We start from the raw sequence: 27,892 nt of genomic DNA, 5'->3' as shown, positions 1-27,892 counted from the left end.
CAAATAGCATACTTTTAAAAGGTTTTTTGTAAGTCCTATTAAATCTAATCTACAATTTTAGCCCTATCTTTAGCAGTATTAATTATGTAGAGCTTCAACACCCACTCCAATATGTACACGTATGGTAAGTATATACACATTGTGTATGTAATTTTTATACATATGCACAAATGGAGCCGATTCAGAGAACAAATGTATTTTTAATAATGAAGGAATTACTACTTTCAAGGGGAACTCAACAGCAGAAGTTTTCAGCAATCAGATCATTCACCAACAGCGTTCTCAAGGAAGGGGATACATAATATTTTGTCAGGCCAATTGACATCCTGAACAGATGCAGGGCTTTTTATTGTTGTTGAGGGTTTTTTTTTAATAAAGCACGGTGCTGTGTTTGCAAGTTGTTCGCCATGCCCAGATATGGCCAGTATTTGAAAGTGTGCCGCTATCTAAAAAAGCCCAGAGGCCGTCTGATGAGTCCAAGGGGACTACAGAACAGCTGATATAAATAGTCCTCATTCTCAGCTGCCCTTCTGGTGAAACTGTATTCAGATGTCATCTGGGCAGTCAAGTAGTGCAGGCCTCCTCGTGATAACCAAACGCAGACGTGCAATGCGATCAGTGACCAAACAGCTGTAAGAACATGAGCCACTCCTGCAAAGGCCTTACATAGTCAAGTAAACACAGGCATTTCAGGAGTCGGCTAACGCAACAGGAGCAGGAATCTGGTGACCTAACAGCAACCAAGAATAAAGTTCATTTTGAAAGCTAGGACACCAACTGTCAATCTCAAAAAGTCACTCTTTCTACTTTGGAGGCATGACTTTGCCTTTCCCTTTTTAGCCCATTGAGTTTAAATTAAACTTGCAGGGAGAGAGCAAGGGACAACCCTCACACAGCAGAAACTGAAACAGAGCAAGTGATTACTGAAGTAAACAAAATAAGGCATTTGATCCCATTAAGAGGTCCAGTCCTGCTCCCTTTGAAGTCTGTGGGAGTTTTGAATTAAATCTTAAATTTAGTCCTGGTAAGCAACATTGTTAAACTCCCCATCCCAAAGAAGAAATAATAAATAAATAAATAAATAATAACAACAGCAATAATAATCTAGAGGCATTCAATTGATCAAGATAAATGGAAAATAATTAATAGCACTTGTGGATTTGATTTATAATATAGTCATGTCTAGATATAGATATATACAGTATGTAAGTATGAGACAGACAGATTGCTTTGTATAAATCTAGGCAGTAGGGGCCTTAACCAGGTCATCAAAGGAAGCACTGACTTTTGCTTGAATGGGACTCGGATTGGAGTCCATAGCCTGTTTGTCTGAATGGACTGGGGGACATGGAATTTATGTGGATACACAGAGGGCTGGCTAAGAGGGTGAGATTTTTATGTAGATGATGCATATGGGGGACACAACTGAAATGTACGTCAGTCTGTTCATGAGTAATTCTGTTGAAGGATGAGCTTGGGGAATGTAAAGGCAGAATAAGTTGGGGGGGGGAAGGAGTAAGATTTCTTACCCTTCTTTTGTTTAGACTATATAATTATTTCAGTGTTATAACCAGCAAAGAATATCATGCTCTTGTTTTCGATCTGAAATATTTAGCACATGAAAAAAGACTGTCAGAGAATGCATTGATGAAGATATACCAAAATTAACACCTCTCAGTAGCACCCATCCCATAACCCTAAGCGGTCAGTAAGAGAAAGAAAAAAATAAATCCCTGAATACTCTTTAGATGTGAAATGGTATTTTCTTATCTAGGAATGTGTTAGTCATTAATTTAATACACAGTGTTTGTCCCGTCTCTTTTTCTTCATTGGTGTCAGGGCTCTGATGCACTTGTGAGCAGAAACATATTTCTTTCTCTAAATGAAACCAGCTTTTTACTGAAGTCCTAAGACACAAAAAATCTATCTTGCCATTTCTGCAAAGAACAGCAAAAGTAGCCCTCGCCTGGCTGTTCTCCCCGCACTCTGTCCTCCCCATGTTCATTTGGTCTATTTGAAACCGAATTTATTCCTAGGAAAGCCCCCATCAATTTCCTTTACTCGTTTGTTGACAAGTTTATTAAAAACCCAGGCAACTCTGTATTAAACTTTTATCAGTGTTGCGAAAGAATGCATTCTTTGACTAGTTATGGATTGAGCCTTAGCAATTCTTGTGCCATACTTTGGCTGAGTCAGCACAGCAAACACAAGCTACTATCTATTTTTTTTTTCTGATGAGACTTTTCTTAAACGACGTATGTAACAGTGTCTGATGATGGTAAACAGATTAGAGGGTGGATAAATGCAGACATATTTCCTTGATGGGCTGTGATTCTTTGCTATTTATGTGAATAATTAACTAAAAATTGGAATTCAACATCCATTTCTCAGTGAATCATCACTTCCTGGCAATTGAGGCAACACTGTTGGGACAAGAAACATGAAGTTATGTATATGTTTAAACAATAAATGCAAACAAGTCAAATGATAATTGTAATACCCCATGATATCTGAACTGGGTCTCTATTAAATGTATTAGTAATGCAGTGAAACTTCTTGGACCAATTTTACCAGGTTTGGCTTTATATCTCTTGTCTATGGGTGTACTGTAATGTTATGGGTATAGCTGCGTGATATAGGAACTTTGCTCATTTTCTTTAGTCATAAGATTAAAAGAGAAAGGACCCAATATGTTGCACAAACAGTGTTAAAAATAAACCACTAGAATCAAATAACCTAGTTTCTGTTTGGTCATGCAACCGAGCTTTTAAATGTTGAAAGAGCCTTGAAAAATAGTTGGTATGAAGGTTTTTGAACTGACAAAACAAAAGACATGAGGAAAAGAAGCAAGTGTATAGTTTAAAACCAGAATTTTTGAACCAACAAACAATCCCTCTGATCTCACAAACAGCATATTTCTTTACCTGTGACAGCGTTCAAGGATTTTTCAGTTCTTAAACAGGTTTGCTGGAATAATTTGTCAAGTATAACAGGGAGTTTTCTGTGTGGCGGAGAATCATTTGTCACAACACACAGTAGTGCACCAAAGCAATCCTAAAAGCTCTGTGCAACTCCATAATTAGATAAGAGTTAACATATGTGTATTAGATAGATCGTCATTCATGTTATAGGATACATCAGAGCAGGGGTCTGCCAATATTGTGCTGTGCATAAAGTAGGCAGTGCGTATTCTGGGCAAATACATCTTACTCTGGGAGTTTATCTACATCACCATTTGCTCCAATTATAACTAATTGGACACATATTGCATTTTCATAGCATCTAATTTTCTATTGATTTTAACAGGACTGCTGGTGTTTTGTAGTATACAGCCGTATGTGGTATCAGTGGTTGTTTAAAAATGCTGAATTCACTTCCCTGGATAGGATTACGCAATCAGCAGATAGTTTAAAACCTCTTTAATTGTTTGGTTCATAAAATGCACCAACTGTATTAGGGACCAGCTTCGTTCTCTTTTAGTACCCTAGAATAGCATTGCAATTGCGGAATCCAACAGATGCAGCTTCAGGAAACACATACATATTGCTGCATTTCAGATCAATGAATTCAGAGTTTTCTCTATTACATTTCTAGGGTCTACGTATTTAGGCACCAGAACGCCTCAGAGAAATATGACCATTGTAGAAGGGGCACTGCTCCTACTCTCTCTCTTACATTAGAGATGTATCTGAGGCACAGCATTTGCATCAAATCCAGACTGTGAACTCCTTGCATTTTTTGGGTGGATTAGCTCTGCATTTGAATTTGGCCCTTTACTTACACTGGGCCCTGTGGCAAAATTTGGATCCAGATCTGGATATTCAGATGCAAGATTTTGATTCAGGCCTATCTCTGTCTTAAACATTAATAAGGGACAAACTGGCTAATATTTTTTCCATAGTAGGTTTTGTTTGCTTTATTCTTCATGGTGCAAATTGATATATATCATAGTAACAAGGTGTAACATCCAAATAAACGTGGACTCTCAAATTATCAATTGCATTTAAGCAAATAACCACTGCAGCAGGATTGAAACAATTGTCCTCTGTTTAGCATCATTGCAGAAACAGGATTTTAAAGTTCTCTCTAGCCCAAAGAATAGAGAAGGAAGGGAGGTGGCATCTCAGCAAAGTATTGTCAGTGTTGTACATTTTTACCTTAGAGGCACAAAACAAGCGTGGAGCATGTTTGTATATTGGTATCAATTACTGGGACATAGAGCAGTTAGGGGGAGGGATTGCTCAGTGGTTTGAGCATTGGCCTGCTAAACCCAGGGCTGTGAGCTCAATCCTTGAGGGGGCCATTTAGGGATCTGGGGCAAAAATCTGTCAGGGATGGTACTTGGTCCTGCTGTGAAGACAGGGGACTGGACTTGATGACCTTTCAAGGTCTCTTCTAGCTCTATGAGATATATAATTATCTCCATATAATAAAAATTGACAGTGATTGTGTTTTGGAGATACAGTGTTAAACATGGGGTTGTGGTAAGTTTGTTCTTGCTTTGCTGTCTTTGTTAGCCATAAGCAGAAACCTCATTGTGTTTGTGGGAGACAGGTGAGTTCTACAGAGGTGTGTAAGTTAAATATACATGTTATTAACTTCAGGTAATAGTCTTGGTTTGAAGGACTCCGTAGCAAGTGAGATGTCTGCAACTTCTCTAGTCCCCCCAAGTGCTTTTTAATAAGTTCAAATAAAATCTAAGCAGAAGATGCACGTGCCCTGTCTGTGCTGTACTTTTGGGGGTTGTATACTCACATTTTAAAAAGAGATGTTAAGAAAATGCAGTACAATCTTCTATTATATGTGATTTAAATCTATTATAATATGATTAATATTTGACAGCTGTAAGGAAAAAATAACCAGTTAGTTTATATTTTATGGCTTGCAAATTACACTTTGTGCAGAATACAGTAACTGGGGCATTGATTTAAACATCCTTGCAAAGATACAATGCAATCAAATTGAATCATCTGCAGTACAGGTATGGGCCCTTTGGTGAAAAACCAACAAATCGAGAGATAAGAGTCATTTGTGTTATCAAAGGGCATTTCATTTTTGGGAAATTCCTTCAGATTTAGCAACATTTGGATGGAAATCAAATAACACATTAACTTGTGGGAGAGAAAAAAACCTTCTAAGGCTAATTACTAAGGGGATGTGCACTTCATTAAGATAAAGCTGTAGAAAATCAATGTTCTGTATTGTTGTTTTTTCCTTTTGATTGGATTTTAGAATGATAAATTGTTAATGCATTTGATCTAAAAATGATTTGTTTATTCAGATGAAGACCAACAGTACTTTGTCTCATTTGGCCTTTTAGCTTGTAATGAGAATGGCTTTGAGGGGCGTTCATTTTTCAAAAGGGGTTTAGACTGGACTATCCAGTAGAGTAGCCAGGCTCACTCCTAGAGTCAGAAGGATGGGCCCAGTACAATGGTTCAATGCAGGCTAATTCTATTGCATGTCGAATCTTCTGCTTCATTAGGAATATTGACAATTTGTGATAAATTCTTGAGCTTCCCTGTGCTGTCTATAACACATCTGTATTAGACTATCGAGACAAAGGCAGAAAGCTCTTCAAGATAGAAGATCTTTTTGTATTACCTCCTGGTGACACTCACCTCAGTATCAAAGATTCTGTAACCTGGTACATTTGTGTACCCTCCTGAGCATAAGTATTAGCAGAGGAGCCAATGTCTGGGATAACAATAAAAAGGATGCATGATCCAGTGCTGCAGCTCTTCTCTAATGGCTGCTTTCAGATAACATTCCCATAACATCAGTGGAATGTCAGGGCGGACCAGGTCCAGCCAGTAGCACAGCATGTCTTAAATGCACTGCTGTCAACAGCTCACACAGCTTGTTGCATGCTGAAACATAATGCCCGTGCCTGTCACGATTTAGGTTGCATGCTCCATGAAGCATTGTTAACTGAAGGCATTTCCTCCCCCCTCTTCCATCAGTAAAGAATTCCTTTTCTCCCCCTACAATTAGCCAAAGGATGAGTTTAATACTTCCAGGTCTTCTCTGTCTATGTTTATTTAGTTCCTTGACTTGATTATCTCTTAAAATGGTTCCTAGAGATAACTTGATTTAATTAATTGTAGAGCTCTTCTTTAAAAGCTATTCTCTCTTTCCTCCGCCCTCTCCCCCCTCCCATTTATTTATAGGAAGCTTAGAGTAACGGTTTTGAGCAGTTAAGTGATCTATGATACTTACAGATACAACCCAAAGCCTGTATTGGTGAGCTGTAATGCTGGCCCATTTGTTATATTTCTACATGCAGTGGTTCTAAGCACAGGCATTATTCTCCTGTTATCAATTTGCACAGTTGGTGGACTGCTGCAACGTCACCTTTCCCTTACTAAGCTTAAAAATTCTTTACGTATGTTAGACAAAGATATATGCAATATTCATGTTTGACACCCCCTCCCCCCAATAAAACTGATTTTATTGTACAGCACATCACAGACTGTTAATTCTGCAGAGCCTTGTGAGACAAATCTCTCTCAGGTAGCTGAAACATAACTTCCATGCTTGCAATTTGGGCAAACAGAGTTTACCAGCACTAAGTATTGTATAGTCCTCAGAACTTGCTTTATTTCTGGTTTCCCATCCTGATTCTTTACCCCTTTTCAAACAACAAATCAAAGGGAATAGAAGGTTGCCATGAAACAATAGCTGTTTTCCTGTTTGCTCCTCTTTTTTACTTCCCTTTTCATTGCTCTCCTTTGGTTAGTTGCAGGTGGCCAAACTCCCCCGCCGCCCCGCCCCATCACTTGTCTCAAGCAGATATTAAACATATTGAAAATCCTGCCTTTAATGCCAGGTTACAGGCTAATGTGGATTGGTGGGTACAGAGACAGAGGTTGCTAACCCCTGGAAATGTTTAAGCTTATATTACTTGTTCCATCCCATCTGCTGAGGAACATTGCTGAGAGAAGATGTCCTATCCAACCCCAAACTGTTCAATCACAGGATGACTCACAATAGTGAGTGACATTGCACATGGTCTACTGGCCTCTGTAGCCAGTACCTACAGATCATCCTTGTGAGCAGCAAAGCATAAAACAGAAAGGAGAACAGCAAACAATAAAACATTTAAAGGAAGAAAGCATGAGGTGGGGGATTTAAGTACCCAGATTAAGCCCATGGCCTTTACTTACGTTGGATCCTAATAGTATTTTAGCTCTTGAAGAAGAAGAAATTAAATAATGGGTTTAAAAGTGCTATGGCCCGGAGGTTACTATGGCAGAGTAGGAAGGCCACTACTTCAAATTATCTATTACATTCAGACCCACTGTTCAGATCTAGCAGCTAAGAAGCTTAAATAAATCCTGACGGCCTGAAAATGAAGCTGTTTGAACCAGGGCAGCAAGTCCAGAAGAGGTCCAGGCGGCTGTGAAGGAAAGAACCCTGAGGAATCACCCTTTTTGCTTTCCATGAGCCATGAGGCCAAATGCTTTGCTAAAGCTGGTAAAATGGAACCAAATCAACTGTTCAATGGATTTGGTCCCCTTCAACCAGCTGTAGCTGTGCATTGATCACTCAGATGCAGCTTGAAGGATTAAGTACTTGAACTGGACCAAGACAACTAAGGTAGCAGAAGACAAATGGCCACATGGACCCTGTCGATAAGGAAATTATGATGACTGGCGCCTGCAGATCTATCACCCTGACTCTAAACTGGTGGGCTGAACCTGAGTCATTATGTGGTTGCCAGTCAATTCCGTGTAACTGAGACCCCTCGAGATTGATAATCTCAATCTTCCCACTGTATTGATCTGAGCTGTAATTCAGAACTGTATATTTTAACTGCAAATGCTGCATTTCCACATGTATGCACTGAAGCCTTTCATAGAGCCCCATGCCTTGATGGTCCATCTATTGTGATGATGAATAAACATTTTGATGCTAAGTTCCCTTGTCGGTATTTTGTACTATGTGATAAACTGATCGTTCAGCAGGGTCTCATGAAGAAATGTATGCTATATGGCCAATGCAGCTAGATGCAAGAAATGAGCTACAAAATAAAAGATACTTTCTCAATGTCCCCAGACTGGTAAATATCCACAGCTTGTATAATCAGTGCAGCCACATGTTAGGTTTGAGAGTTTATGATGTGGAGCAAACAAATATGCTCCAATAATGGTCCTTTGTTTCTCTTTGTTCTTTAAGTTGACCTCATGCTCTTAAGGATTTGGTGTAAGATATAAAGTCCAATCTGGCCATAACAAGCATTGATGTTATGCTAATAACTTAAAGAAAATCACTCACTTGCTAATATAATGATGGGTGAGAAAGTAAGCCAAGCATCATCTTTTCCAAACTTTATCATAAATCTACAGGACTATCACAAGCTACAGATACTGCTGGTGCAATGGGTCATTAATACCCAAATTCTGATGTGAGATTATATATTTCCCTCATTTTGGGATACTCAGGTCAAATTCTCTGTTGCCGTAATTGAGTGCGCTGCTATTGATTTAAATGCAGTTTTGAGTGCTTTCACAAGGAAAGAATTTGACTCGCTTTAGCCCAGATTTAGACCCAGATTCTGAAACCTACATGAATGATCTACCAGAAGCCAATGGGATGTTTGCTGGAGTCTCACCTTAATTTGTAAATTACATTCAAACTCATGTGTATTTTTATATGATGAGAAATTAGGGAGCAATGTTATTAAATTAGAGCCCACACCTCAAGTTAAAAAGCAAAGTTCTGTTTCTGTCATTATTAAAAGACCCATTTTGTTAGCATTTTGGAGGTGTTCAAAGATATTCGAGGAAATCCTGACCCAACTGAACTCAATGAGATTTTTGCCATTGACTTCAATAGGCTCAGGATTTCACCCATTGTTTCTTCTTTTAAAATCAGTTAAACTGAAGTACCACTCACAATAGGTAGAGAAAACTAGATCCTCCAGCTAACCTTCTTGGAAAATAGTAGCCAGATTGACTCACATTCTGAAAAGCCCGGTCAAAAGGCAACAATAACAAATTTTACTAAACATGACTAGTAACAATATAGCGGCTATACAGTGAAAACATGTTCTGCAATAAGGTAATCTTTTGTTAGAGATGGTTGCTGTATACTGGAAATGACTATGGTGTCGTGAAACTAAATTCCCATGGAAACGCTTTGGTATAAACTTGTTTGGTATTTCCCTCCCGCCCGCCCCCTGCAATTAGCTGGTAATTATTAGCAAATATGCCAGCAGGGATAATACAGTGCATCAGATAAGAAATATTTACATTTATTTTTTAAAAATGAAAAGATATAAAGCAATGCATCAAAAATAGGGACATTTTTATCCTCATAAAGTGAGCTAGGTTTTTTTAAAGACACGCAAAAAAGAGGCTTTTTCATCATGCAACAAATTGCAGAACACCAAGATCACATACCATGAAAATGCTTCAGAGAAGGATTTCCCTATGGAGTAATGAAAAACAACAGGATCTTATGCATCCTATTATTGGTGGCTGGAGACATCACACATACACCCCTGGGTAAGCAGTTTGCTCAATGGGAAGTGACCAGGCTATACTGGATTGTAAACTGAGTTAAGCAATGCCAGCCGTTCCCTAGGCAAAATATGCTGCCCTTCATCTTTGTACCTTCAGTTTGCAGACACAAATAATTGTGTCCACAGTTTTTCCACCAACAGCCATTTGCATTGCAACTTATAATTAATGTCAATGTACAAACACCCGAGTGAGCCCTCAAATTGGGCCTCAGATAATTGTGCAGATGCAGGAATGAAACATGGGTAAGGCTGATTGAAAATGTAGCTCTCTGAATTGCCTTCACAACATCCCAGAGCCACTCAGTCAGGGTAGCCACTGAAACAGTAATTTAACATTGCTTGCTTCAACATCTACTAGCATCACCTCAAGGCTGTGTTCCTGCCAAGCAAGGAGCACAGATTCAGAAACAAGGAAGGACAGGAAGAACAACAACAAGGAATATTGAAGGGAAAGGGAATCCTCAAAACTAGTCCCCGTTTGCAGACAGTCTAGGCTGTGAATGATATCAAGACTCTAGAAAGAAAAGAGAGAGTAAGAACAGATGCTTCCAGCAAAGAGTGTCCTGGGTTTTCAAAATATTACTTCCCTCCCTCCCTCTCTTTTCAATCTGGGTAATTCTCTCTAATTCCCATGGGATGCATTCAGTGTAAACAACACCATTATTAAAATTCTTCCTTGGTAATAATAATTAAGTTGCTAAAAAATGTCAAATGGGAAAGCTGGAGGCATCATAATTTAAACAAAACACAGAATGTAAATGAATTTAAGTGTTTTTCTTCTTAAAAACACCATATTGAATAATATTGCCATATTGAATAATAGCACATCAACTGCAACTGGTTTTATTTGACTTTTCTTTTAACTTTTTGGACAGATTTTCTGCAATTAACACATGAAAATGCATGAAGCAACACATGGCATAATTATACAAATGTATTTGCACAGACAATCTGTAAAGCATCCATTTATCCCAAGGCATTATTTCTCTAGGAATTGTTCTGTATATGTGCATATAACAATATTTAGCATATGTACACCTAAGAAAAAACACACACACACACACACACACACACACACACGTGTAGTTACATATAAAAATTACACATATGATATTTTAGTTTTATAAAATGTACTTATCAAATAGATTTTTTTTTTTTGGTATATAAGCACTTTGGCCAAGATTTGCAAACTTGGATGCCTAAGGTTAGGTGTGTAAGTCCATATACATTTTCAGAGGTGCTGGAAAATTGCAGCTCCCACTAAAATCTATGCCACCGGGAGTGTTCAGGACCTTTGAAAATTAAGCCACTCATTTAGGTGCTTAAAGATGCTCTGATGATTATCTTTAGGTACCGGTGCTTGAAAAATTTTGCCAGTATTTTTATTGACTGATTGCATTTTTATAGAACAGGCAATTCAATTCACTTAACAAGGAATTTCTGTAACAATATAGCCTATGACAGTCTATTAGAGGAAATACGAGATTCAAGAGTAAGGCTTAAACATAGTAGATTACTATGAAATAGAATGTCAGGGTTGGAAGGGACCTCAGGAGATCATCTAGTCCAACCCCCTGCTCAAAGCAGGACCAATCCCCAGACAGATTTTTGCCCCAGATCCCTAAATGGCCCCCTTAAGGATTGAACTCACAACCCTGGGTTTAGCAGGCCAATGCTCAATAGCCCTCCCTGAATACATGGATTACAAGAGCCTTGGGCCAGATCCTCCAGTCAGGACAAGCAAAACTGGAAAGGACCAGGTTGACAAAGATGGCTTTAAGCCCCTGATCTGTGCTGGCCTGATTCATAGCAACCCGTGGGCTGCAGTTACTTATGCTGCTTGCCTAGGGTTTCCAAGGGACCTTTCTGGCAGCTAATGATTGTTGGGACATAGGGATGCCCTGGTCAAGCTGGCTGTCTCCTGACTCCCTCAGGAGACGGAAAGGAGAGAGGTATAGGAGCTGCTAAAACTGTCTTATGCCACCCAGACAGGGCGGAGGAAATTCTCCAGGGCCCTCTTGTGTGTGCAAACAAGATAAAGACTGGGTCAAAAATTCGGTCGCCATTCTGTCTAGAGTTACACTTTTTCTAAACCTAGTTAGTGCAGCACAATTTGCATTAACTGGCTCCCATGCAGCCAGTCCGTGCAGAGGCCAGGGATCGAATGGGCCATAGAGAATGAAGTATCCTGTTGTCCCCTAGAGATAATTCCACTTGGTCGGGGTTGAGGTTCATCCACGCCCTGCTGCAGCTCAGATTGTGCCTGCGCTGGGGCCAAACAGAACACCTGGGCTGTCGGCCTGGTTCCCTGCAGGGTCCCCGAATACACATCAAAAGGGAAATACAATAGTTCAATGGGATATAAAAAGAGTTTGACTCCACCCCAGAATAGCCATGTGCTTTTCAAAGGTGTCTCTGTGCCCCCTCAGCTCCTATTGACATCAACTCAGGCTTGGGCTTGACTTCAGCCAGGGAAGGAGGAGGTGCTGTGTGCAGAATGCAGCAAACAATTCTGCCACTGAGGAGAGGTACCCCCTGCAACAGTTCTGGGCTCCACGGAGGCCTCTCTTTATTTCTTAACAAACCTTCATGGCTTAGGGCCCTCGTTGGTGTTACTCGCCCATGTTCGTTCAGATCCCTTTCTCTAGGAGGAGGCAAGAACAGTCTCTCACTAGCCGGGCAACATTTCCTAGTGCTTAGAGAGCAGCAGGATTTTCTTCGCTCCAGGCACAGATTAAAACCACAAAGAAATGCCAACAGGCATTGAGCAGAACAGACCCGAGTGGCTTTTCCAGAGGGAGCACTGGTCTTCGTAACCCACTCTTCTCCCGCCATGACCGCACCAACTCGGCAGCCGTTACTCAGGGTAAAATCTTGTCCCCATCTTCTCCCGCAAGAGCCAGTGTGATTCGGATATGAGGGGATGAGGGAGGAGTAGAAGGGAGTCCCTTACCATGCACTCTGCGGGACATTGTGGGCTGTGGCTACAGCAGCCCAAGGGAATTTTTTCCAGTGTACTGGGGCGTGGGGGATGGGAACAAGAAGCTCTGCAGAGCCACAGGCTCATACGACCCAGGGAGGGGGAACGCAGGGGCTAAATATACCCCTGGCCCTATACACCTATTGGTTTCCATAGGAGACTCCCAACCCTGGCTAACATCTCCCAAGCAGCTGCTTGAACCTCCTGCTTTATGGACAGGCAGTTGCTTAGTCAGCCCCAAGAGGGTGAGACTCATAGGATGGCCTTAAAAAAGAAGCCCTGGAGCAGAATGGGGGTGTGGAGAGCTGGCACAGCAAGGTCCCTGCAACAAGAAAGAGCCACAGATTTGGGGAGCACGCGAGTGGCGGGAGGGGATCACTGCAGTTCAGCACATACAAGCTGCCATGGTAGGTACCAAGCATGGGCTTTATTGCTGCTAGAGTAGGAGATGTGAGTGACTCACAGGGGAATGAGGCAACTACACCTCTACCCCGATATAACGCGACCCGATATAACATGATATGCGGATATAACGCGGTAAAGCAGCGCTCCAGGGGGGCGGGGCTGCACACCAGCGGATCAAAGCAAGTTCGATATAACGCGGTTTCACCTATAACGCAGTAAGATTTTTTTGGCTCCCGAGGACAGCGTTATATCGGGGTAGAGGTGTACCATGGAAACAACAGAGAGGAATTTTTATGGGGGCGGGGGGCAGAATTACCCAGGCTGGGATTTGCCCAGGAGATCTAGGTTCACACCCCAATCCATGCAGAGACCAGGCTCCCCACGGTCTTTAACTCCCCCATGTGTGTGCCACATACCTCATTCAGCAGCACAGACTTTTCGTTTTTTAAACACGTATGAAAAATCAATCCACTTCATTGTGCTTTGCATAAGCCGCAGTGGTGGATGGTAGTTTTGCCATTGACTTCAAAGGCAGCAGGATTGGACTGCATAATAGTCATGATTAAACCTTTAGCCAATCGGCTTCTAAATATATCAGATAGAACTGTAATCCATTTCCAAACGACAGGCCCCTTACTCATTCAACCAGATAATGCTAGTTTCCTGGAAACCTATTAGCTTCTCAAACAAGACAATCCTGCGAACTCAGCCCCCAGGCGTTTTGTGTAAATATTAAATAATTAGCAAGAATAATCCTTTTTCGTTTGACCTCTGCTGTAATAAAGACCCTTGTCTGGAAATGCAAGTGTTATTTTGAGCAGCTATTCATAACCTGAATCTGCTAAGCAGATCATCCCAAATACCCTAATGCTCAAATATCCACAATATTTATATAGGATTTAACAGAGATAAAAACCAGACACACTCCATGACCCAAAGACCTCCCAGGATGTATCAATCAAACTTTGGAAAGGAAGATGGCAATGGAAGGGGTGGCCAAAATTAAGCTAATGTGAATTATATTATATTAAAAAAGAATCTTGTATGTTGGGATATTTTATTTAGGGCATCTCTCCATGCTCTCGGGGTCCTCCTAACATAATTTAAAAATACATGCTAAGTGCAGCAATACAATTTAAGATGACCCACCACTAGGCAATTTAAAATCACACATCCCCTTCCAACAATGTCCCACTCTTACAATTCTCCCCCATTTACACATATCTAGGGGGAACAGAAGACGAGCTTTGCTATGTGTTCAGAAGGTCATCAGATTCTGGCTACTTCAGACCTTTTTGAATTGTACCTTGAATGTTGGCAACTGGGCCTGACCTCCAGCTATTTGTATTTGAGCTCTACATTTTTAATCTTTTATGTGTCTATCAGCAATGAATCCCTAGCAGAAACCCCAGATCCAAACACCCCTGAGCACTGAGGAAAAACGGGATCTGGATTTGGCTGTGCATTTTTGGGTGGGACCCAGCTCCATCACTCATATTGTGGCTTGGTTTGTTTCTTACCGGGGGTGACTGAACCTGTGCCATCACTGTTGGGTACAGTGATCCTATTGGTCAGATTTTGTCCATGGATTTTTATCATGTTTGTCCTTTCCTTTCACATAGCTCTTCTGAAAAAAGAGAACTGGGGGTGTAGGGGAAGGAACCCACATATAGCTATTCTATGGTGACATTTCATCAAGTGATGGAAGCCCATTTTCAGCCAGGAGTGCTACATTAGCATAGTGCCTGAGCAGAAGCTACTCTTTCTTTGCTTGCAGATGGCATTGACATATAGCCTGAAGGGGCTCTCAGATCCAAAACTAAAGATGGCTAAAGACATTAAAAATTCCACGATGTGCGCACCGTCTACACCAAGAACATCATCCGAGAGGAAGATGTATTTTGATGTATCGGGCAAAAGAGAATACAGATTACAGCTCTCTGGCCAAAGATATTTTAATGATACATGAAAAATATACATGTATATGTAACTAACAGGTCTTTTCTCATTGGTCTTTATTGACTCTTTCTTTTAAAAAAAATATTACCAGTAAATATAATGGGCTGCCTGCATCTTTCTTCCTGGATGAATTATGGTTCCTGTGGGGCTATTTATCACTGAAGGCAATGATTGGGCTGATCATACAAGTGATCTGTTCAGTGCTTGACTTCACTTCCCAGCAGGCTAGTGAACATCCCTCTTGTCTCAGGATAGCCGGCATTTGCAAGGTCCTGCCATGGGTTTTGTTACGCTAAATAATAAATATCCCACTTAGAAAAGGGTTGTAAATCTTTCCACTGGGCTGGAAAGAATTTGCATGTCTGCGTTCATTGAGATCGGTGCTGCATTAAGTCTTCACAATGTACTTGCGTAGAGACCCCGAATGGACTCAGTACTAACCTAAGAACTTCTTTTTAATAAGACTCACAGATATTCTGTACATCAGACATGCCAGAGCCAGCTCATAGGAAAGAGACACAGGAGCAGGGTACTTAGTGAAGTGAAAAATGCACCTCCCTCTGCCAAAAAAAGCAATTAAAAAGTCAATAATATTGACACAAGCTGTAAGTAAAAATGGATGCAATAATAATACATAAACTGGTTAAATATAAATAGTGAGATACACTGGAATGTTGTTTTTGCAGTTTATTCAGGGCCATATTATGGCACGTCCTGCACTTTCATGCAAGGACATATGGGGCTGTGCAGTGGGGAGACAGCAGCCTCCAAGGAACATCTGTATCATTGCATATGGATGGGCATGGGCACTGCCATCTTGCTGAGGCATGTGCACTGTACTAGATATAGGGCTAGAGTGGGCGTTGTTTCCCTCCTCCTCCCCTGAAGCAGGTGGGATCTGGGACACAGATTGTGATGACCCTCTGAGTCTCCACCTGCTTCTCCATCTGCTCCTAGGGCCGTACTCGAACTCGTGGCAAAGCCAAAATGGAGCCCTCAATTGTCATATATACACAGGATCAGGCACATCATTTATGTCCCTGATTTTTCAGGCTAGCTTCTGCCTTAAGCTCCTTCTCTCCTCCATCAGAACTACTTGGCGCTAAGGTACTACCCCAAGTGAGTAAAGCTGACCAAATTTGGCCTTACCTTATTGTGGGTCAATTTTCAAAAGAGCTCAGCACCCAGCAGTTACCACTGTTCACCATGGGAGTCGAGCCCTTTGGAAAATTTGGCCCTATCTGGCTGTGATAGGAAATGAACATTATAAAACCGCATTTCCCCTCCATTTTGTTCTGTGAAACCAAATCCCTGTTTCATGCGTGTTAGACAACAAAAATAAAATAATAGAACAGCAAGTGTCCTCTCAAAGCCAGATGAGTGGGACTTTTCTGGTCTAACCTGGGCACCAGGAGTTGTTCAAGTGCTTGCAAATCTGACTTGAGAAAGGAACCAGATTTCAAATGACGAGAAAGATAAAAGCCCTAAATCTTGATAGTTTGAACAGCCTGATCCCATTCTCATTTACACCAGTTTTACAGGGATGTAACTCCATTGACTTCAGGGCAGTTAATCCTTATTTATACCATGGTGAGATCATAATGTATGTGGTCAGATTTCTTGGTTCTCATAAACCACCTCATTGCAAAATCTTATCCAGTGACATGACTGAAATCTGATTCCCATAGGGTTAAGGAAGGACTCGTCGGCTCGGTACAAAGCTGCCGTGCACACCAATATACAATGGGATGGCAAACGATTCATGGTGATTTTTTGAAATGTTGATCTCTGTCCACTAGATAGAGAGCCGAGATCAACCAAACTCATTCAGTTTATTACTACAAGCTCAGCTTGGCCGCACAGCTTGGGACCTGCCTATTGGAGAGTCTAGTCCTCTCCCTATCTTCCTCCCTTGTGATAAGCAGAGGGGCTGGAACTGGAGTCCTCTCCATGTAGATGGATGGGGACACAGCTCATGGGAAGCTTTCCTTGACTCTGGACTTCCCCACGTTGGTCTGACATAGCATGAATCTATTGACTTTCTGGGTAGGCTGTTTATCGGTTTTTCTAGGTATCTGGTGAGAATGGGGACACTGAGCAAATGGGGCTCTGTGATATTATTGGGGATTATTTGCCCTGTTTATGAGCTTGATCCAAAGCCCACTGAAGTCAATCAAAAGACTTCCATCCACTTCAAGGAGCTTTGGGTCAGGTCCTGTCTGTATTGACTTGTATCATGGGGTTGGGCTGACTGGACTAGATGGACTTTCTGTATTCATATTTTTATGTACATGTTTTAATGTATGTCAGGGTATCTAGAGCTGCTACAGATGCCTCTCATAATATAACATCATCAAGAAATAACTAATAAGGCATGTGCCCTCTGCCCCTTCCCCTGCCACCACAAAGCTGAGGTGGTCTGAACATTGTAGCATCACCTGAATGTGGAGCAGTTATTTTGTTTCTTTGAATTCCTCCCTTGATAACACCTCTGCCTCCTGCCCCTTCACCCGCACCCCAAAACCCCCCAAACGTTTTACACAATACATGATGGATAGCTTTTTTTCCTAAGAAAGAAAGATTTTTCAAATGCACCGGGTTCAGTTGTGACTTAACATTTCTGCCCAAGTAAGGGCTGGCCCCTAGCAGCAATGGCCCAGCAGTAAACAATGAATTGCAACCTCTGATGCCCCGTTGTGCTGAGGAAGGGGTACGTTATTTCACCCCTTTTTGTGGGGCAGCTCTCCCCACTTATGCCTAGCTAGATACTCTTGCTGGTGAGTTGGGGATGGGATGCAGAGACAGGGCTCCTTCCACCTCTGACCAATGCCACTGAAGTAAAGGGGAGTGCTAGCATGCCTACAGGTTTGCAGGATGCGACCCATCTAACTTGCTCCAAGGAGGAGAGTTGAGCAGTTAGTTTTTGCTGCCACCACCCATCCATGGCTTAAGTCACAATCTAAGCAGAGCCAAGCAGGGTGCAGGGCCGTACACCCCTGCGCAGTTGAGTGAGGGCTGTGACAGGCTAGCCAATAGCTCTTAAAACCATAGCCCTGTTTTTCTTTTAATCTCTTTCACTCAGAAGCTCAGCAGCCAAAGCCCTGGATCTCATGTCTTTGGTGTTTTATTCAAAAATTAATCTCAAACTTGGAGAGAAAACAATATTTGTTCCTGCACGGGGGCGGGGGGGGGGTGTCACATGTCCATTTGTGTCCTTACCTTTTTCGGATACTAATCTGCGTATTTGTTTTTAATACTGTGTTCTTACTGCTTTGGATCTGACTGACAATGACTCAGAACCTTCTAATGAAGTAACTTTTTGGCTATCTAACAGGAATTTCCTACCATGTCATCTGTCATTTTCTCTTTCTTTCTTTCTGAAATGCAAATAGACGAAGGTTTAATAGCATCACTCATTTTTTACTGGTTGGCAGTGACAGCAGCCAGCTCGCCCTAGAACCCAAGAAAGTGTGGATATTTCACAAATGGGAAAGGGGCAGGGAGAAAGCATGGACATCATCTTACATTTGGAGGAGGTACGAGTCACTTCATGCCCTTTTCTTCATGTTGAAGACATTCATTCTGCGATGGGTTTAGTAACTCAAAAAACCCACCCCTGAATCATGAGGGAGGTGAGACAACCCCACAGTGGGGCCTGTTACTCTTAGGCCTGGTCTACACTACGACTTTAATTCGGATTTAGCTGCGTTAATCCGAATTAACCCTTCACCCGTCCACACTACAGAGCCAGTTAATTCGAATTAAAGGGCACTTAAAATCGATTTCTGTACTCCACCTCGACGAGCGGAGTAGAGCCTAAATCGATTTTGTTAATTCGAATTAGGGTTAGTGTGGCCGCACACCACCGAATTAATGTAGTTAAAAACCGAATTAAGGTGCTTAGTGTGGCCGCGCACAATCGAATTTATACAACCTGTTTCCCAAATTTGAATTATCTAAATTCGGATTAATCCTGTAGTGTAGACATACCCTTAGAGAGAACTAGCAAAGGTTGGTTTGCTCTTGGTTGGCCTCCTCTAAGGAAAAAACATGACCAGCTTGTGAGGGCAGGGACCAATTGTTGGGGTTAAAGCCGTGATTCAATGCCCATTGGAAGAATTCTCATTGACTTCATTGGGCTCTGGATCAGGCTCTTGGAGAGTAAATAGGAGAGAGGTGATAGGAGAAGAGGAAATTTGTAAGGGGAAGGGAAGAATGATATGGAGAGGAAGCTCCAAGAATAACTTCATTGCATGCCTTCCATGTACCAGAGCCACCCTTGGATACACTGGAACAGATGGTGTAAATGGGCATAGCTAGATTAATTTAAGGTCAGTTTATATCAGATGGGGGATCTGGTCCACTACTGACTACAGGCGTTGGCTGTTATGATGGGTGAGCACTGGAACTTTGTCCAGTTTTTCCACAAGCCTGGTGAATCAAATCTCTTTAACAGGCAGTAGGATCTCTTTAAATTGAGGCCTTTCCATTCTTTTTGTACTTAAAATTTCTTAGGGGCTTCTTCCCAACCATCTAGGATATTACTCATGCAGAAATCCCATATGAGGGTCTGACTCTGAAGTTCCTAGGCATGCAAAACTCCCATTGACTTCTGCAGAGCTATTGGCCGGGATAACAGCTGCAGGACAGACCTACGATATAACCATTTGGAATTAAAACTCAGGATTTTTAAATATGTCATTAGAAATTAAAGGGACAGCGGAGATGGACCCTACAGTACAAACTTGTGTATTCATGCAGAGCTCCACTGAAACAAAAGAGCAGTACTAGCACGAATAAGGGTTTGCAGGATGGGCTCCATGATGTTTTCTGAATGCTCAACTAACCAAAACGGAATTAACATGCTGAAAATATCAGAAGAGTTTGACTTAGGTGACAGATTGTTTCTCAATAAAATTGCTTCCATCCGCTTTCCACATTGCTCCTCACTTTGCAGTCATATTGTCTAAGCCTGACATTCTTTATCCAACCCTTAAGAAAGGCCTCGTAGACAAAACTATCAAATCTCCGAGCTTCTATTTTTAATACATGCTTTTCACTGACGGTGAAATTCACCCAGCAGCCTAAGTCCCTTACAGTGTGGCTCTGCCATTGTTGCTGTAGACAAAGATGGACAGCGCTAAGAGGAATCTACATCCCCTACTCACGGGAAAGGTAGGGGTAAGGCAAGGGATGGCCATGGAGATAGCCACTGGGGCTACGATTACACAGATTCACTGGCCACAAAATCCCACATAAGGTGTATGTAGGGGACACAGCCCTCTGTTTTAACCCAGGGGCAAAAGCAACAGCTGCAACTGGGCTCTTCCCATGCCCCAGCGGTGGATTGGAAGGTAGATTCCATCTCAGTATATTTCCCCTACTCGTAGCTGTTCATCAAGGGGAGTGTTTGGGTGAATTTCACTTGAAATGAATATGAGAAAGGATATAGATTCTTACCACATTTTGTACCATCCGTTATGGCTGACATTTGAGTCAATAAAGTCACAATAACAAAATCAACTAATAGAACTTACTGAGCCTAATGTCCTTGGCCCAAAACCAGACATCTTACAGGCGTAAATGTTTTGTCCTTTTCATTTAAAAGAGCAGAACAGAATGTGAAACATACTATAGAAATGTGACTCCAGGAACAATTATGGAAAGCTATTAGGAACCAAAATGTAGCTACTGACTAATTACCAGATAGGAACCCAAACCAAACCCCAGATCTGAATACCCTCAAAGCTTTGGAAAAATGTGGATCTGGATCCAGAACCAAACTTCATAGCTCTGTTACGTCTCTGGTAATTTCAAAGGGTTTATTTGGTAAATATAACGAGCCTGATGTTGCAGTTTTCATGCTGGCAAACACCTCCACTGACGTCAATAGGAGTCTTACCTGTGTCAGAATCGAAGAGTAGGTCTGGTGCTAATAAACAACGCTGAACCTTCCACATCAATCTGCAGGCACAATGATTGCAGGATATGTCCAATATTAACGACAGTCACCTTGCTAGATAATCCCTTTCATGTGTAGATTTGAAATTTTGTCATATTACACTGTGCAATTAATGGGGAATTGGCCCATACCTTAAGAAGTGCTCTGCACCCATAATTTGACTTCAGCTGGAGTTGAGCGTTTCCAGCATTTCTGAAAAGTCAGGCTGTGCCTGGAAAAAAGACAGCCTGCTTCCCATCTCATTTGCGACAGTGCTACATGTTCCACTGATTTCGGTACAGTAACACTTAATTTACACTGATGTCAGAGATATCAGAATCAAGCCCAGAGTTCCTACCCTCGCTTTACTTATCGTGACATATATAACATGCTTAATTCCCCATCTGCGGTAGAAATGCAAAGTACTGCCCTCCTGTACATTTTCTTCATTTCTTTAGCTTTTCTCCTTAAGCCCAGTTCTCCAGTATTAAACCTGACATTGGAAATAGTTAAGTGGAGTGTTAGTAGGTTTTCAAGCATGAATAAATTGATTCAATAACTGAATAAATCTGATGCATCTTTTAAATGGAAAACGGACATAATTTCCCAACAGATATCCGCTAATAAAGCATATTTAATCTGCTAATCCATTCTCTCTTTGCTAAGTGCCCCTTATAATGTATAAAAATATCAAATCAATAGCAAAATGGTATATAAAAATGAGGATGAGCTATTAGAAACAGTGCGAGAGCAATCTCTTTAAATGGCTTTTTACTGGATTCAGATTTCTGTTTCCAAAAAAACTCAACTCAGAAGTTGAGCTAGGAGGGTGAGCTAGCAGAATTGCAGATGTCCTCACGATGTCACAGGGGAAACAGGTGTAACCAGCCACCTGGTTTGAGGTGATTCTTGAAGTCAGCCCTCCTGCCACCCTTTCTATTTTTAGAAACACATAGCACAGCCCCCCCCCCCCCCCGAGGTGCAGACATAAAAGGAATGTGTGTGCAGAGCAGAACCACGTTTTAATTCTCTCATTCCAAGAAATCACTGAAAGTTTTGCTGTGGAATCTACAGACTCCCTGTTTATTTTTCATTTATGATACAGCAACATTATTTCCAAAAAGGCCTGCATAGCTCTCCCTCCCAAAGCACTGCAACCATCATTCGATCAATGCAATTCTCTCATGACAGCCAATTTAACAAACGGTTGCTTTGCAGGCTGTAGAGAATTGGCTCTTTTCCTAATAATTCTGCTAATTTGCTTAACTTTTCCAGATTGCAAACAGCCCGGCTCTCAAAATACAGTTTTCTAAATGAACCCCTAGACAATTTCATGTATGAGAAGAGAAAGGAAGGCGGATGACTTGAGAGGAATAAAGCACATGGTCTTTTATTTTTGACCTTTGGGCCAGCATTCAGATTTGCTTGTAAGTAAAACAAGCATCCAAAATATATTTCCCCTAGGGATTTACACTACCCTTTTGCCTGTAATTATTCTGACTTGATGCCTTCTGTAAATTAGTGAACAATGCTTCTGTTAGTGAGTTCCAGTCCCTTTAACGTATATTGCTACAACGCTTTCTATAGATAGCCGATGTCACTGACACAAGAATTGTGATCTTGACGAGTACTCAAGCAATAGCTGAAGGCAGAGAAATAAAAAATGTGGATGGATAATACAAACGTTTGCTCAACCAGGAGAAGAAATGAAAGCCATGTTAAAGGTAAATGTCAGACTATTTAAAGACAATGTTGGCTATTGATTTTTAGCGGAGACTATCTCTTTAAAGGATTGAACGCATTCCTTTAGATGCGAATGATGGAAAAGCATATCTTTCCGGAGAGCAAAATGACGCTTTTATGGAGCAAAATGAAGCTCCTTTAGGACTAGAGAGGTGGAATATTCAACAAAAAGTCTCTCTCGAAGTAAACAAAGGGCAAGGAGGTATTTGAAATAATGATGAGTGATGACAAGATAAGCAATCACAACATTAGTTTCACTGGTGTTCTCCAGTGAAAAATGAACACTCGTGCATACCCCGGTGATTTGTTGTATAAATGTTAAAGCTTGCCCAAGTTTTTGATTCTGCTTCCAGCCGAGGGGCTCATTGTTCACTGTTCTACATTTGTACAATTCACGCTCATTAAGTAGCATTCACTCTCCCTGCAGGCTGCACCATAAATCTGAAATGTACCCTTCCCTGGCCCACAGTAGACTGGATCTGCAGAGAAACATAACCAGATTAAAGTGAGGAGAGTGCTAATCAGAACTGGTATAAGGTAGCCAGGCATGTAGTGAGTGTATAGCCTCCAAGAAGAACGAAGCAAAACACCAGTATTTCAATAGAAAGGACCAAGAGCATGTGGGAAATTCTAATGAACTTGCCAACTGTTTGTCATAGTTTATACAATACAGCAGGTTTTGATTTTACATAATATGTAAAAAACCTTGAATAAAAAAAAGTTTCCAAAGAGAACAGTAATGTTTTCTTTGAACTTTCCTTATTCCTCAAGAAATCTCTCCAGAACGCTATTACAAGATTCCGTTTTACGTACATATTGTGAATTGCTCTTTCCAAATTCTGGCCCCTGTTTATCACAAAGGTGAGGATAACAGTCAATGCCACATGAAAATTACAGTACACTTTTAAAAGATGCAGTGGACCCAATCCTGCAGTTTTACCCAGTGTATTACCCATGCAAAATTCTCATATCAATGAGCATTTTGCCAGCATTAGGAATGAACAATCAAACCCAAGGTAATGTAGTTTCAGTTAATACAAATGAAATGTATTTGAACACTGCCTTTTTTTTAAAAAAAAGAAAAGTCTAATTATGGATTTAAAAAAGTCTACAAAGCAAACAACACCCAACCCACCTCTGCCAATCAATTCCCTTTCAATATCCTAACTAAGCAATCAGTCAAATGAACATTTGAGGTCTGATTTTAATATGTCTAGGCAAACTAAAATTACTGTTTGTCCATGCAGATCAGATAACTGTGCCCAACAGTACCTGGTTTTTTAGCACAACCATGAGAACTACTTATATAAAATTGCATGCCTAACCATAGGTGCTGAAACTTGGGGCGCTGGGGGTGCTATTACACCCCCTGGATTGAAGTGGTTTCCATCACATACAGGGTTTACAGTTGGTTCAATGGCTCTCAGCATCCCTACTATACAAATTGTTCCAGCATCCCTGTACCTAACCAATTTAAAAAATAGTTTTGTGATACTTTCCTTGTGACAACAGATTTATTGGGAACTAGTGTGTGTGGAAACAACATTATTTCCCACCACACCAGTGTGTCTGACCTTTGCTGTATGTAAGTTCCTCAGATCTGTAACTAAATCTAGAGGGGATCATAAGTCCATTACTCATATATGAACACAGTTAGGATTGGCCCACTAAATAAAAATAGAATTCTTCATATATATTGGAACGTAAGAGATTCTAGATGCCACTTCAGGGCTTTATACAATTGTTCAAAAACATTTTTTCATAAGTGAATTTAGTGCTGGTGAAAAGATCTGGACTAACTTGCTCTTGCTGCTTATTTTTGAGGTACAATACGTCATCTCTCCTGCAATCTAAGCCATGTAAAGCATTCCAGTATACTACCCCAATTGGTCACTTAAACATCTGGGAATAACATTAAAATAATTAAGAAACAACTTATTTCACATAAGTCATCAGTTGATAATGCTGTAAGGTGACTACCAACCCAGGTTGGATTTGAACAGGGAACATAAGACAAAAGGTTCTATACATCCCTACCAGATCTCTGCATTTTCCAGCTATGAACAATTCATGTGCATTGTGGAATTCCATTTTAAGATCATTGCAAGATTTAAAAAGTTAGTTACCATCATCCTTTGGCAGCAAACTATAGTTGCAGAATGTTGTGACTCTTCATGTATTCTGAATGCAGTGCAATATGGTATTGATGCCCCAGGTTGCTTTATGATCAGATGTATTATTTCAATAAGGAGGATTTAAGATAGCATTAAATGACAGATTATATAATTTTTTGAATGTGATGTTCATCTGAATTTTATTTTTTGGTGTCTTGACTCATTGACTTGATATTCCTCTATTATGCACACACCTCTGGAGAGGTTTCTGGCAATGATTATGCATAGCATTGAGCTTGCGAATAAAACCACTACAGAAACTGCTTTACAGATTGCAGTATCATTTTCTCTATAATTGTCTCACAAATTTAAGAAGTTATATGGAGAACATAGTGTACAGTGACAGATTATACAATGTGCATCAGATTTTACTAAGGGTTTCTGGACTTACTTCTTATGGTTCTTGGGGATTTATCTTTAGGACCAATGTAGTTTAGTATACATATATGAACCACCACTCGTGTTGTCCAGCAGTAACACACGGAAAGCTGTCTCTTTAATATGGATGACACACTGATTTTTCTAAGTTATCACCTCTCAATCTCTCATTCATCTTTACTGTTAACTGCTGTGTTTCTGACATCCCGCCCTAACCTATCAGCAGCTTCTTCCAGTTCAATTGAAAACAGAGGAAATTTTTGGCTGGAGGTTCTTGTTATGTGTACAATGACTTCCTCGTCTCCCTGCTGGAACTCAGCGATCAGGTGATCAAATCAGGGCTCTGGACACCTCATTTTAAACCCAGAACATTCCCTACAGCAACATAGCATAGTAAATCAAAAGTCAGGATACCTGTCCGCCATCTGAAAATATATGAGCAAATTACTATGTCCCATGCTTACTTTGAAAAATACTAAAATCCTGATCCATGCATTTGACTGCAGTGTCAGCATTCCTTTCCCCCTTACTAATGCCTTCCAAAATCTGCAAAACTTAGCCCTATTCTTTGTATTCTCTGCACAGAAGCTCCCTGCGGTCTTATGTATCAAATAAAGGTCTCGTTACTTAGTTGCTGTACTCATCATGACATTGCTCTCATTTATCATCCTGTTCTCAAAGCTGCTTCTATAAACCATTAGGTCTGCCGCACTTTCGACCCTTCAATTAGGAACTCACTCCCCTGCAATTCCCCACCCACCAACAAGGCTAACTTTTGTTTCTTTATAAACTCCAGTTAAAGGAATGATCTGCTGCAGGTATCAAAACCACTGATACATGTTCCAGGACCAGACTTCAGTGACTGGAGCCAAAGGACTGGGCCTCAGTGCAAATCCACCGCTCACGATCATTTCAGCTGCAAATGGAGTTTTATCACTCACCACCTTCAAGCCTCAATAGCGCAACATTTGAATGGAAGGCAGCAGGTGTTAACGAGAGTGTCCGATGTTTGTACATATGTAAATAGCTTGGTAATAGATAAGATGCAAGAATACCTAGCATAGTTTCTGGGCTTTATAGGACCAATACACTACAAATTGCTTCCATTGGGCAGCTTTTTACATCAACTCTTAACGGTGGACACAAGCTGGCCCACATGAGGCAAAATTCATCGCACACTGACTGATCTTAATCTCATGCTCTTCTTAAAAGTCACGTCAGTGGAAGAGACGACCTAAAAGGAAAGCAGAATACTGCAGCTAAATACTGCCATGAAAATCTGAGCTGTCACTCAGGCTGGTAATTTGATGCACTTGTCCCCAAAAAGCAATTGACCTAATTACTGTGAAAGTGTTATTGTCTGTTTCTGATTTTGTTCTATTTCATGTTTGTGTTATTTCCAATGTGCCCTGAGGTGCCTGCATGACAGACACTTTAAAAGGCAAAATTATTTGTGTTTAGCACTTTGAAAGAGAAACAGTCATCAAAGATCTACACCCAACTTCACATTAGTTACAGACTTGTGCATATGCAATTCTCTTTGTACCCCATGGGCCATGCAATTTGCTACTTTAACCTAGTAACACACTGTTTAAGGAATACAAGTGACTCAGGCAAAGCAATAGAGTCTAATTCTTCTTGTGCTGTGTATAACCCGCATAACTATCCTGAAGAGCAGGGCAAGAGCAGATCCCCTTACAAATGTACTGATCCATTGACTGTGATTGTTTATTCGTTTTAATTAGCCATGGAATTCAGATATATAATTACATGGAATTAATTTACAGTGTGACATTTCTGAACAGGTAATTAAAATGTTTCATTGTTGATTAATGATGTGCAAAATAAATTATTAGTAATGTCACTGTTCGCATTATGATTATTATTACAATTTAGAGAAATTAAGGCCATTCACTTACATTAAATTAAACACGAAAGCACAGAGGTAATGTACTTTAGACAATATCTATTTACTCTGAGAGCGTATTTGATGCATGTATTACAGTACATTTGCTAGGACCATACATCACGGGAAGTGCTGTTCATGCTGGCAGCAGAAACCTAGCACTAATACATATAATATTCCTGTCCAATTCCTGCAAACGTAAGAGTAAGGTTTGCTGGACTTTATCACTCCTCCCACTATGTAAAGCTCTTATAAAAGCTGGTACTGCTCATCTGTTGATACCGAATGAAATTCAGGCTTAAAATTACATTCTAAATGTTGAGACTAAATGCCCAAGAGAGGGACAAATCTTGTTCACCATCTTTGAGCAAAACCACCATTCATGCCCATGGGATTACTCACAACAGCAAGGTGAGCAGGGTTTACTCCCAAATTAAAGAGAAATAGAACACATTTAGGACCAGATTCTGCAAGGAGTCGAGGTCCCTACTAAGCAAAGCACCTAAATATGTGCTGGACTTGAATATACTAAACTTGATTTCAATGGGATTTAAGCACATGCTTAAGTGCTTTGCTGGATTGGGGCTGTGATGAAATAAGCGCCCTCAAATTCCATCCACCTGCCTGACTGTTTCATTTGGGGAGTGTCCAGACTAGACTTTGCAAAGGCGTGAATGACCTTGAGTTAACTGGCAATCCATTATCGCAGGGTAAAAAAACCACCAGTGAAGACAAGTGATGAGAGTTCAGGGTGCTCAGCACCTCCCAGCTGGTTCTCAGGATTAGCCCTTAATGATTTAGCAGGGGAAGGGAGGGGAAGTAATCTATAATGAGGTGTGTAAAATAGCTCTCCAGATCTCTGCTTCTAGCTCGAAAGAGA

At 40.9% G+C, this 27,892-nt stretch overlaps 1 long non-coding RNA gene across 1 annotated transcript in view; it reads left to right on the top strand.

The window, feature by feature from the left end:
- LOC112105993 overlaps positions 1-26,970 on the top strand; it is a 37,979-nt gene extending 11,009 nt beyond the window's left edge. The window contains exon 3 of the long non-coding RNA XR_002908065.2: positions 25,903-26,970. This is a non-coding gene — a long non-coding RNA (uncharacterized LOC112105993). The remainder of the gene's footprint in view (positions 1-25,902) is intronic.
- Positions 26,971-27,892: the final 922 nt, after the last annotated feature.

Source organism: Terrapene carolina, unplaced genomic scaffold (assembly GCF_002925995.2).
Source record: "Terrapene carolina triunguis isolate 2854851 unplaced genomic scaffold, T_m_triunguis-2.0 Scaffold130, whole genome shotgun sequence".
NCBI classification, from domain to species: domain Eukaryota; kingdom Metazoa; phylum Chordata; order Testudines; family Emydidae; genus Terrapene; species Terrapene triunguis.
The sequence above is the reverse complement of the archived record's forward strand: the minus strand, read 5'-3'. Positions and strand labels throughout refer to the sequence as shown.